The sequence below is a fragment of the Megascapheus bottae genome, chromosome 16 (assembly GCF_031878675.1).
Source record: "Megascapheus bottae isolate mThoBot1 chromosome 16, mThoBot2.hap1, whole genome shotgun sequence".
Classification (NCBI taxonomy): domain Eukaryota; kingdom Metazoa; phylum Chordata; class Mammalia; order Rodentia; family Geomyidae; genus Megascapheus; species Megascapheus bottae.
In genome coordinates, this window is record NC_143524.1 from 15099364 (window position 1) to 15111076 (window position 11713).

The window sequence follows — 11713 nt, forward strand, 5'->3', positions numbered from 1 at the left end:
GAAAAACCCTTGAAGTCCCTGTCAAAACTAATCTTCTCAGGAGAGACCACTTGTTGATAACCACCTTGCTTTTGTGCATGGCAAACCAGGGCAGGTGAAAAAAACCTGGTCTCTGAACTCTCTATCTCCATATAGCACCAGGTACAACACAATCCTAACTTTCATGCATCTACTACCCCCCCCCACACACATACAAACACAGACACACACAGATAAGCCCTCTCCCACTGAGCTGCTCCTCAGACCTGCACAGCACTGACTCCCCAAACAAGGGTGGCATCCAGGCAACTTCCCAGATTTCAAGCCACTCTGACCATCTGTACAGCCTCTAGCCCTCCTCTCCTTCACCCACACCCACACCCACCTCTCTGATTTAACCCTTCACCCTGCAGGGGCCAGCCTCTCTTGTATTCCTGTTGCAAAGTTTCCTGGCCCTAAGAAATCATGCATAAAGATTTCCCTCTACAGGTGGTTGTGAGCTGTAGCAGATTTTTGCTCTTGCAATAGAAACAGCTATTTTTTTTGAATGCCATTTTACTCAAGATTTTTATTTTAAAACATTATCTTTGCTTATACCTACTAAAGACTTACCATTTTCTCTGAATACTGGGAAGAGAGATTAAATTTTTTCATGCAAGAAACATTTGCCACAAGCATTGCCACCATGCCCGCTCTTTATCTCCCTAAACTCTGCTCGCCTCTCCCAATTTGTTCTGACTTCATGAAACCTTTCTGGACTCAATTTTCATGGGCAAAATAAGTATTAGAATGAAGACACTTAGTGAATGAGAATCAATACAAAATGAAAAGCCACTTGCCATTACAACCCCCCCCCCACTTTGTTACCCTCACATCACAAAAACACTGGGATAGATAACACAGCATCATCCCACAAGAATGCCTTCCAACTGGACACATCACACATCACACACACACACACACACACACACACACACACACACATACACACACAGCCCCAGGAAAAAACCTGCCTAAGAAGTCTAGGCAATTTGCACAAATATCTTTGTTCAGTGAAAAAAGATCTATAATCATGGCCAGTCACACAAATACACTCCTCCAAACATTCACCAACGGACATCATAAACTTTGCAAAAGCCAAACACAAGACAGTGCATGGTATAACCTACCTTGGCGAGCTCCTTCACTTTTTGTGCAAATGTTTTCCCCTCCGCATGCTTTACACAGATTTCTAGGGAAATTTGGAAGGACTGGTGAGGGGGTGGAGAGGTGAGGGGATGAGGGTAATTTAAATAAGGAAGCATTTTAAATGCACCACGCAAAGAAAAGGAAGGAAAAAAAAAAGCAAGCTCGGAATTTCACATTATGTGTCTGCACTCTTCCTGAAGCAAAGCAAAACAGTTCTCGTTCACTGCCAGACTTGAGAGAGAGAGAGAGAGAGAGAGAGAGAGAGAGAGAGAGAGAGAGAGGGGGGGGGGGGAGGGAGGGAGAAAGAGGGTGGGGGGATGCTGAGAGGGAGAGAGAAGAAAGGGGCGGAGGAGAAAGAGATGGAGAGGGAGGGAGGGAGGGAGGGAGGGAGGAGAGAGAGAGAGAGAGAGAGAGAGAGAGAGAGAGAGAGAGAGAGAGAGAGAGAGAGAGGAGGCAGCCCCCCTCCCACTCCCCCCTCCCACATTCAGACACCTCCTGGGTAACTGATCAGAGCAAAGAACTCATCACCCACGTTCCAAAACCCCCGGATCAGGGACTATTTCTCAATGCACACACACTGGGGTCTATTTTTAGACACACCCTAATGATATGTATTGCATTCTAAATGTGAACGTGTATGTGTGTGGGTGGGTGTGTACCCGTGAGTACCAGAGATTACATATGGTTCCTTTGACAGGTATTTTTTTTGTTTTTTGGTACTGCAGTGCGACTGATTACATCTATTTGGATTCTCTTTTTTTCTTTTATTATTTTTTAATCAGAAAACTATGCATCAATGTTAAAAGATATTTGGGGAGAAAATAGTGGGGGGGGGTGTCTCAATGCTAACAGAACGGTGGCTTTTCTTTTCTTTTCTTTTTCCTTCCAGCAAAGCCAGGATATTTGCAGAGTTAGGGCTGTTTGGAAAAGCTCCAGCTCTGGCTGGGTGTAGCACGCCCAGTTCCAGCAGTGTGTGCTATTGACCCGCGTTGACGTCAGTGCGTCATTAGGTCTCCCTTAGAAACACTGACTTTCAAAAATAGTATCCAATTAATTCAGTTGGAGCCTGGTGAAGAAAGGCTACTAGCTAGAATCAGCCATAAAACTCCAGAATTTTCAGCCCTAGATCTCTTCTTTTTCTAGGAGCCAAATAGGAATCAGATTGTATGGAAAATGCCATTGATGGGATTTTTTTTTTCCCCTTAAGAAAAGGGACCAAATTAGATTGCAAAGCCCAGAACTGCCTCTTCTTTTTTTTTTCACCTCTTTTTTTTTCTGATCTAAAAATAACTCCCTGCTTGAGCTGACTGCAGTATCTTTTGTGTTGCAGCCCTCTGTTTTTAGCAGTCTTGCCCCAGTAAAGGGTGGAACAGACACATTGATCTATTGATATCTGCAAAGCCAGACATTAATTTTAATAAACCAGGTGTGTCCCATGGTGTGTGGTGGGTATTGTGGTGGAGGGACGCCATGAAAGAGATTTCTGCCATTCATACCTTTCTGGTTTCATTTTTCCAATTCATTTTTTAAAAGACATAATTCCCACCCCGCATCTCACGTGGCCTCTGACCAGCACATGCAACCCCCATTCATACAAACACAAAGCTCCCTGCATTCATACTTAGCAGAGACAGTACATTCATAAGGAAGGGCTGGGGAAATGTTCTCCAATGGCTGCTTGGCAGAAAAGGCACAGCAGTCCTCCAGAGAGCAAAATCTGAGGAGTTTAAGGATGCAATCTGATCAGATTGCATGGTTAAAGTTTATATTTTGTTTTTTAAAAATACGTTTTTATTGAGGCATCGGCCCCATTCACCTTGTTATCAAGGCAGTTTGCAGCAGTCCATTTTGCAGCTATACGATTTCATACTTACAACCTGCACACATGAATGTAGCATGCCTCCTCCATGAGGAGTACACAAGGTAAGGCGCCACTTTCAGATCTGGGATGGGTGTGGATCCTAGATTTTTCTGGCTCCAGACAAGGCAGTTTATAATTGTTTTGTAACTTTTATTTACCACATTTGTGTGTGTGTGTGTGTGTGGTTATTGTTGCGTGTTTTTGTTTTGTTTCTTTTTTTTTTTTGACAGTGTCTTGTTCTATAGCCCAGGCTAGTGTCAAATTTAGGATCCCTCCCCACCACCCAGGCCCATCTTCCTGAGAGCTCACACACCACCATGCTCAGCCATTTCCCGGAAGTCTTCTTTGACTCACCCTCCTCCAATGGGTGCGCTTGCGCCTTTGGATGATAGAAGAATTGGGTTCCCTCATTCATTCTTTGGCCTCTCTCTGCCTGACTGTTAATGAGAGGACTAATTAGGGCCATTGTATACAGGGGCCATCACAGAAGCAAAGCTGGGGGAGAAGGCAGAAGAGGAGGAGGAGGAGGAGGAGGAGGAGTCAAAATGCATTGAAACCACATTACTTAAAAATGAAAGGACTTTAATTTTTAAAAATAGGCCCACAAGATCAGGTTTTCAATTGACTCACTCATCTTTTGCTTATTATTATTTACCAAAACAATGCAGTCCCTTTTCCCCCTGAAATCTGGGAGTGAGATGTGGATGATGTGAGAGGACGGAATACATCTCCTGTGCCAGGCTCATAGATCAGAGGAGGGGAAGCAAGCTGGACAAAATCATACTGGGACTAGGAGGACAACTTTGTCCTTGCTCAGTCCCAGGGCATATCAAGGGCTAGTCTGGAGGTTGTAGAGCAAGAGTTTAACCAAGGACAATTCCTGGTTAAGGCCCGAGATGCCTTCAAGTTATGACAGATTGATCACACATTCCCTTTGTCTTTCTCTCCTTTCCCCCCTTCCTTCTCTACGGCTTCATGGAGAGCTAGGAAGTTGCCAACAGCTCATGCCACCACATGAACTGACCATTTCATGGAGCCAGAAACAGCAGCAGCAGCAAAGGGGAGGTGCTAAGAGAAAATCAAGTGTTCCCTCTGGAGGGAGGGGGGTCAATTTCACAGACTTTGGGAAAGACAAAGAACCGTGGGTACTTCTAGCCAGACAAGCACCTGCAAACCACTAATCCAGCTTGCAAGAGTTCCCATATCCCCTCTATCACAGATGCATTCATTCACAGAAACCACAGTCATTCATGCACCTGCACACAACCACATTCATTCATATTTCAGCCTGTAAGTACAGCCACACATTCGCCTACAAAGGCTGTGAGTACGCACAGAAGGAATATACCTCCACAAGCTGCACTCTACCCTCTCCCTTTGCATCTGAATGCATGTGTGCATGTACACACACACACACACACACACACACACACACACACACACACACACACACACTTTGTCCTGCTTCTTTGCCCCAGGGAGTTCCAACTCTGAAGCATATGAAATCCTGGCAGGAAGAAATTTCTGCCATCTAGACAGTCAAATCCCCAGCCTGTTTAAAAATCCACTGACCTGGTACATGATTAGATCATGGACAAGAAGCCTGAATGCTGGCAGAGCTGAAAATGCCTAGGTGGATGAAAAGGGACCAGCTCTTTATCTGGCCTGTTTTTTTCCCCTTCTCTTGGCAGTTCAGGGAATAAAGTCAGAGCCAAGGGAGGGGCTGACATTGTGGCCCAAGACTATAGATTGCCCCACTTGGCCAGTTGCAATCATGTCCTCTGGGGAGAGGTGAGAGCCAAAACTTGCATTCCAGGGTGTTGAGAATTCTTGTTAGTCTGTGCTGGGACTGAGGATGTGCTGGGGTTGAGGATTCTCTTTTTGTTCCTTGTGGTCTACCCTGCATTTTTCTTCACCAGTTCTGTACCCACGTGCTCTCACAATCCCTAGTTCAGCTAATGGAGGACATGGGATGGGAGGGGGTAGGAGGAGGGACCTAAAGAAGTAAGGAGGATGAAATAGGATGTTTATTTTCTTATCTCCCTACCAAGCTTGTCCACAGCTGTGCCTCTCTACTAAAATCATAGCTCCTGTCACATGGCTATCTTGAACAGCTACTGTTATGATTCTTCCCCTAGTCCTGCTCTGTGTGTGGGCACATGTGTGGGCACATGTTGTATATGCATGTATACACATCCAGATCAAGCTATCTAGAACTCTGAAGTAGAACAAATATCTACACATCTCACTGATACCTACTTGATGCCTAAAATCATCTTCCCTCAGAAATGCTGAGTAGGTAACGTTTATATTCTGACAAGAATTGTGGGGGGAGGTAGGGGCGACTTTTAAGGACAGAAAATCAGAATAGATAGTGTCACTGGTAATTAAGGAGAGCTCTAAAAGTAGGCCATCTGCCTAGCTATTTTCCAGCTTTGTGTCTGTGGGCAAGGTCCTTAATTTCTATACGCCTCCATTGCCTCCTCTGGAAAAAAAATGGGAATGTTTACAACAACTTGCATTCAGACTTGTTAAGGGGATTGGATAGAACAGGTAAAATGAGGTCACAGTGCCTAGCCCAGAACAGCAGCACATATTCTACAAATGACAATCCATGGGACATCTAGATTGTTTGAAGTTTTTGCACCACAGTCAAATAAAAGTTATTTACTTTAAATCATGATTTGGGACACACACACACACACACACACACACACGAAGATAATATTTAGCTGCAATATGCTCTGTATTTCTTGTTCATTCTATTTCATCAAAACATATGGGTTCCAATTCATTAAGAAGCTCAGTTCCATAGTTGGAGAAATAGCAATCCGGTAGACCTACCAAATGTCACCATGATGAAGCCTGGGTCGTCTTCAGGTAGGTCAGACAGAGTAGGTAAAAACTATTTCCTGGTGTCTTCTAAACATGTGTCCTCTCTGATTTTCAGTTTTGTGTCCTTGATTTCAGTTAACCTCTACCTGAAAATATTGAACAAAAAGTTTTCTAGAGTCAATTCATGTTTTAAGCTGTAAGACATTCTGAGTTGCAGGAGGAAACAATTGCTCTAATCTGCTCCAAGCATGCATTATCTCTTGTCCAGTGCATCCACACCTTGGTTGTCAGATCTACTATCACAGTACTTTTGGTCATTAGGGCACTTCACAAGGCCTACATTGTTCAGGTTACTTCATTCCATCCCATAAGCATGCTGTCATTCACATGGGTACAGTAAATCAGATCTCAAGAGAAAGACCACCTTCATATAGTTCTTATTATATTATCCTATTTTATTATTATAAATTCTTACAGTACCTGGCTTATAAACTAAAATTTTTTGTCAGTCATGGGGCTTGAACTCTGGGCCTGGGTGCTATCCCTGAGCTCTTCAGCTCAAGGCCACTGCCCTACCCCTGGGCCTGGGCCTTGTCCCTGAGCTATTCAGCTCAAGGCTACTACCCTGCTCATTGAGCTACAGCCCCATTTCCCATTTTTAGTGACTAATTGGACATAAGAGTATCACAAACTTTAGTGCCTGGGCTGGCTTTGAACCATGATCCTCAGATCTCAGCCTCCTGAGTAGCTAGGATTACAGATGTGAGCCACTGCATCCAGCTATAAACTAAATTTTATCAGAGCCACACACTTACATTCATAAAACTCGATACTCTTGGGGAGTTATAGAAATCTTTTGGAGGTCTTGGACCACACATCTCCCCCATGGATAAATAGACTATCAAAATTGATTTAATGGGGGGAAATCAACTGGTCTTCTCATAATCTGAAATTCTCTCAACAAGTATATGAATGGACTTATGGGTAAGACACAAGGAAGGATTTGGAAAGGGAAGACTCAAATGTCTAAAACATGGTACTTTGTTCTCAATCAAAATCCATTCACTTATTCATAGATCTCACAAACTAAACACCTAGAATGTGTTACATCCATGAACAGTGAAGTTCCTGACTTCAGAAAGCTTACTTTCTCATGATAGCAACAGCTCAGAAACAAATACCCATCAAATAAATCCATTATGCTTAGTGGTAATGGTTCTGAAGAAAGAAAAGTAAGGGAGAGGAGAGTCATGAGTAGGAAGCTGTATTCTAGGTAACTTGTCAGGGGACAGTTCTCCAAGCAGAGATGGGAATGAAGTCCTGGGGTGAGCCATACAAATTCTAACAGACATGGACTCCATAAAGAGGGGCCAACAAGTGCAAAGAGTCTGGGACAGAATTAAGCTTGCAATATTCTAGAAAAGAAGAAAGCCAGGCAGACCAAAGCTTAGTAAGGCAAAATGATAGGTGTCTGCAAAGTAGTTAGAGTCAGAAATCTTAGATCTTGACCATCACATTGAGGTCTTAAGTAACATCTACCTGTGATGGGAGATCATTACAGGGTTTTGAGAAGGGGAGTGATCTGACATGTGTGTTTAAAAATTACTCTTGGTGCTTTGGGGAGAGCTGACAGAAGGGGACAAGAAGGAAATAATGGAAGAGTCCAGATGAGAGATGATGAGGCTTGCAATTCACGTATTAGCTCATGGATGGAGGTGGTGAGAAGTGCCCAGATCAACAGTACCGAATTTGAAGGATGATATATCTGCACACCCATAATACAACATAGAACGTGAGGCACTAAGAAGGAGTACATAGTATTGTGGAAACTCATGAAAATTACATCTGGCTGGGGATGAGCTGTCACTTGAGCTGTCCCTCCCACCCCCTCAAGGATGAGTAGGCAGAAATGGTGAGGGGAAAAGAGGACATTCCTAAGGAAAGAAAAAGCATGTGAGTGAAGACACAAAAAGAGATCACAGAAGGGAGTGGGTATAGATGGCTCACTCCTATAATACTAATTGGGAGGAACAGTTTGAGAGGACTAGGGTTCAAGACCAATCCAGGCCAGCAAAGTTTGCAAGACTCCTTCTTGTTGTCAGGTTGTGTAGGCCCATTATCTTAGTAACAACTGGAAGCCTCACATAAGCAGGAGTATTCAGGCAGATAGGTATCATCTAAAAAGATAACCAGAAAAAAAAAGATGGGGCTAGAAGCATGGTTTTGTGGTACAGTGCCTTTGTAGCAAGTGTGGATTCCTGATGCAAACACAATTGTCACTGAAAACAAAAAAAGAGTACCAAAACACAGGGCATTGGGGGTGGGCAGGGGAGGGGGTCCTAGAGATAAGTCTGTGAATAGTTCGGACTAGAATGCTGAAGAGGAAAAGGAAAGTTTGGAATCAATCCATCTTCATTGTTCTCACTGGACAATGGAGAGGAGTCACACAGCCTTTAGAATAAAGCTGAGAAGTCAGCTTTTGAGTGCTGGGTACTCAGAAGTTTCCAAAGAACCTGTAAGTCTCTCCTTCAGTCCTTCAAGTTGATCTTTTTGACTTTGCCCATCCTGAATCCTGTGTTCCAGAAAAATCTGCCTGACCATAATTATCCCTTTCTTTTTGCTTTGCTTTTACTCACTATTCACAACTAAAGCTTCTGTCCATTTATCCAAACCCTCCCCATTCTTGTCTAGCCTCTTTGCCTGTTCTCTCCCTTCTATCAAAGTCCTTCTATGTCAGTCTCACATACTGGCCATTTCCCTAAGGTGTGAATTTTAAGAACCTAGGACTTCCTCTTGAAGATCTAGACTCTTTTGGGCTAGGGACCTTACTTGGCATTCCCTTTGTCTCCTCATGGTGTCTAGCCATTCAGTTGAGCTGACCGTTCTCATACCTAATTGAGCATCCAGAGGCAAGTAGTGTTCTAGACAGCCTATGAAAGGAAAGGTAGCTGTCTAGACCCACTGACATTCAGCCAAAGAGGACTTTCTCCCTCCCTCCATCCAGCCATCAATCCACTTCCCCGTTTCCTGACCATTCTGGAAATGAACATTAAGATCTGTTTCTGTGGCAATTACCCTTGCCTAGGAAATAAAATCCACACTCAAACACACATTTCCTCATGGAAATGTGTCCAGATCAGATCATCCTACTCCAACCTTGCCCTCTCCCACAGCTTGGCATTCAGTTGGCAGCTGGCTTCCCTGGTTCCTCGGTCCCAGGCTTGGTAGCCACCTTAAGTATGGTGCTGTGGAGACATCTTATTTGCTTTAGGAGGCTTGGCTTTGGAGTCATCGTTCCAGGCTGCCCCTCCCTCCTGTTCTACCAGCCACTAGACCAAGGAAGCTTGGGAGGCACAAGTTTCAACCCAGCAGCCAGGCTGTGTTGGCACCTGACACCTTGCAGAGAATGGGTCACATAAGGACATGCTGCAAAAACACTGAAGATGGGGTTCCTTCTATTCTGTGGCTTGGGGATGCTCAATTTGCCTGCCCTGTCCTTGGCCTGTGTAGGCCTGCCATTTCTGGAAGGAGCCTGGGGGTTCCAGCAGGGGTGGAAGGTTGGGGGGAGGGGGGTGTGTTCCTGGCAGTGAGGGGAAGTCCAGGACCCAGGAAGGATGACAATGCTGGATTCGGGTTCATGCAGCAAGCTCGGTGCTGGGCCCAGATTCCAGGAAGTCAGGGGTGCCTGGGCCATGCAGGCTGGGTGGGGGGCGGGCCGCTGGGGGAGCCAGGGAAGACTGAAGTGTGTGGTGGGGGAACCCCTGTCTCCTCTGACCCCAGCCCACTCCTCCAAAGCTCTGCTCTCTCTCCCTAGCTCAGCTTTCACCACAGCCCCCAGTGTTCCCCCAGGGTCCCCCCGACACCGCCTCTTTGCACCACCAGTGGAAGGTAAGGGCAGGAGCCAGGGAGGGAACGCCAGGCCTCTTCCCACGGTTCTGGGGCACCTGTTCCCCCCCCCCCCCTGCTCTCCCACTAGGTGGGAAGGACGTGGGGGGAGGGGATCCCCAGGTCTGCGGTGGGCTGGGAGGGGGCGGTGAGAGTGAAAGCGCCCGGGCCCGGTTCTCACCCACGCGTGAGCGCGCGCGGGGATGGCGGAGGCGGCGGGCACGCGGGCAGCACGCGGCTCCGGCGCCGCGGGCACGTGAGGGGGCGGAGCCTGCGTCCAGGATCCCCTCTCCCGGCCACTGACGTAGCAGCCGCCGCCGCAGCAGCTGCGGAGCCCGCTCCCCTCCCCCCCTCCCGCTCCCGCGCTCAGGCCTGGCGCCGCCGCCCCCGCACGGCTGCGCGCGCCGCCCCCGCCCCGAGAGCTCCCGTGTGCGCGCGCGCGCGGGGGCGGATGCGGAGCTCGGGAGCCCCGGAGGGGGCGGGGGAGGGGGCGGGGAGGGGAGGGGACTGCACGACGCCCCCCCCCGCCCCCTCCGCTCGGGTTTTTCTCCCCTCCCCCGCCCCGCATTTGAGGTGGGGGCAGGGGCGAGGCGGGCGGTGGGCGGTGAGGACGCTGCCGGGCCCCGGCCCCTCCGCCCGCCCCCGCGCGCGTGCTCCCGGGCGCTGACGCCGGCCTGCCCGCTCCGCCGCCCCTGCCCGGCTCGTGACTCTGCTTCGTGCTGGCAGAATTCCGCGTCGTGCTCTCCCGGAGAGCCGGGGGCGGGGAGGCCGGGACTGGACGCGCTCCCCGGCGGCCGCGGTGTCTGGTGCCTCCCCTGCATGAACTGTCCCCGCTCCTGCCGGCCGGGGTGCCACCCACCCCCCTACCTGGCCCCACCCCTGGCCGGGGTGCCACCCACCCCATACCTGGCCCCACTCTTGGCTGGCTGGGGTGCCACCTATCCCCCCCCATTAACTGTCCCCAGTCCTAGCTGTGTAGGGTGCCAGCTACCCTCCCCCCATACCTGTTCCTGCTCCCCTCCATTACTGCTCCCCCCCCTTTACTGTCCCCTCTTCCATCCCACTTCCATTGCCCTAGCGGACCAGCCATGCCCACCCCACCCCAGGCTTTCCTGTCCTCTTGTCTCCACCGCGCTTCATTTATTACTTAGAACTAGGCAATGGTGCACATGTCCCTTGAGGGTGGATGTGGACTCCTGGCAGCAGAGAGGTGTGGTGCGATGGGATGAGCTTCTATGAGCCACTCCTCGTGGACACACCCTGGACAAGGGCAGTGAACAAACCATCGACCTCTGCCTGGGTTCATCTGTCTGTGCCTCCCCCGCCCCCAAGGTGAAAACTGACTTAGGTCCTTCCATGTCACCTGGGATATTGTGTTTTGATTTTGCTTAGCGCCTAGATGAAGCACTTGCAACCTCTGGCATGACGTGGCCTGGGGGCACTGTCCTTTGGGATGCCATGTGTCTCAGCGAGGGCCCTAAATAAGGCAGTGGCGGGCTGCACAGAGACACACCGTAGGATGAAAAAATAACTAAGACAACCAAGAGGTTCTGTCCTCAGAAATCGAGCCAGAGCATTTTCCCTGATGGTTACATCTTGCCCTACTACTCTGCCTTCTAGCTTGGAGCTCATTGTGGATGTCCTGAGAGAAGGCTCTAAGTGGTGGTGGCCTGGGCTAAGTTTGGCTGGGAGAGTCAGGAGGGCCAGGATTCTGAGCTGTGCTGAAAACTGCAGCACTAGGTGCTTTCTGCACTTGCTTTGCAAACAAGCTTCACCAGAGTAAATGACTCTACCTCCTGCCTCTGTGACAGCTGAGTGAATATGTTGAATCTGGATGTCTTTACCGGACTTTTTTTTCACTCTAACTATGTGCCCTCAAGGTTGGATCTCTACGACTTGAGCCACATTTCCACTTCCAGTGCTTGTTAGTTAATTGAAACAGGAATCCCTTGAATTTGTCTTCTT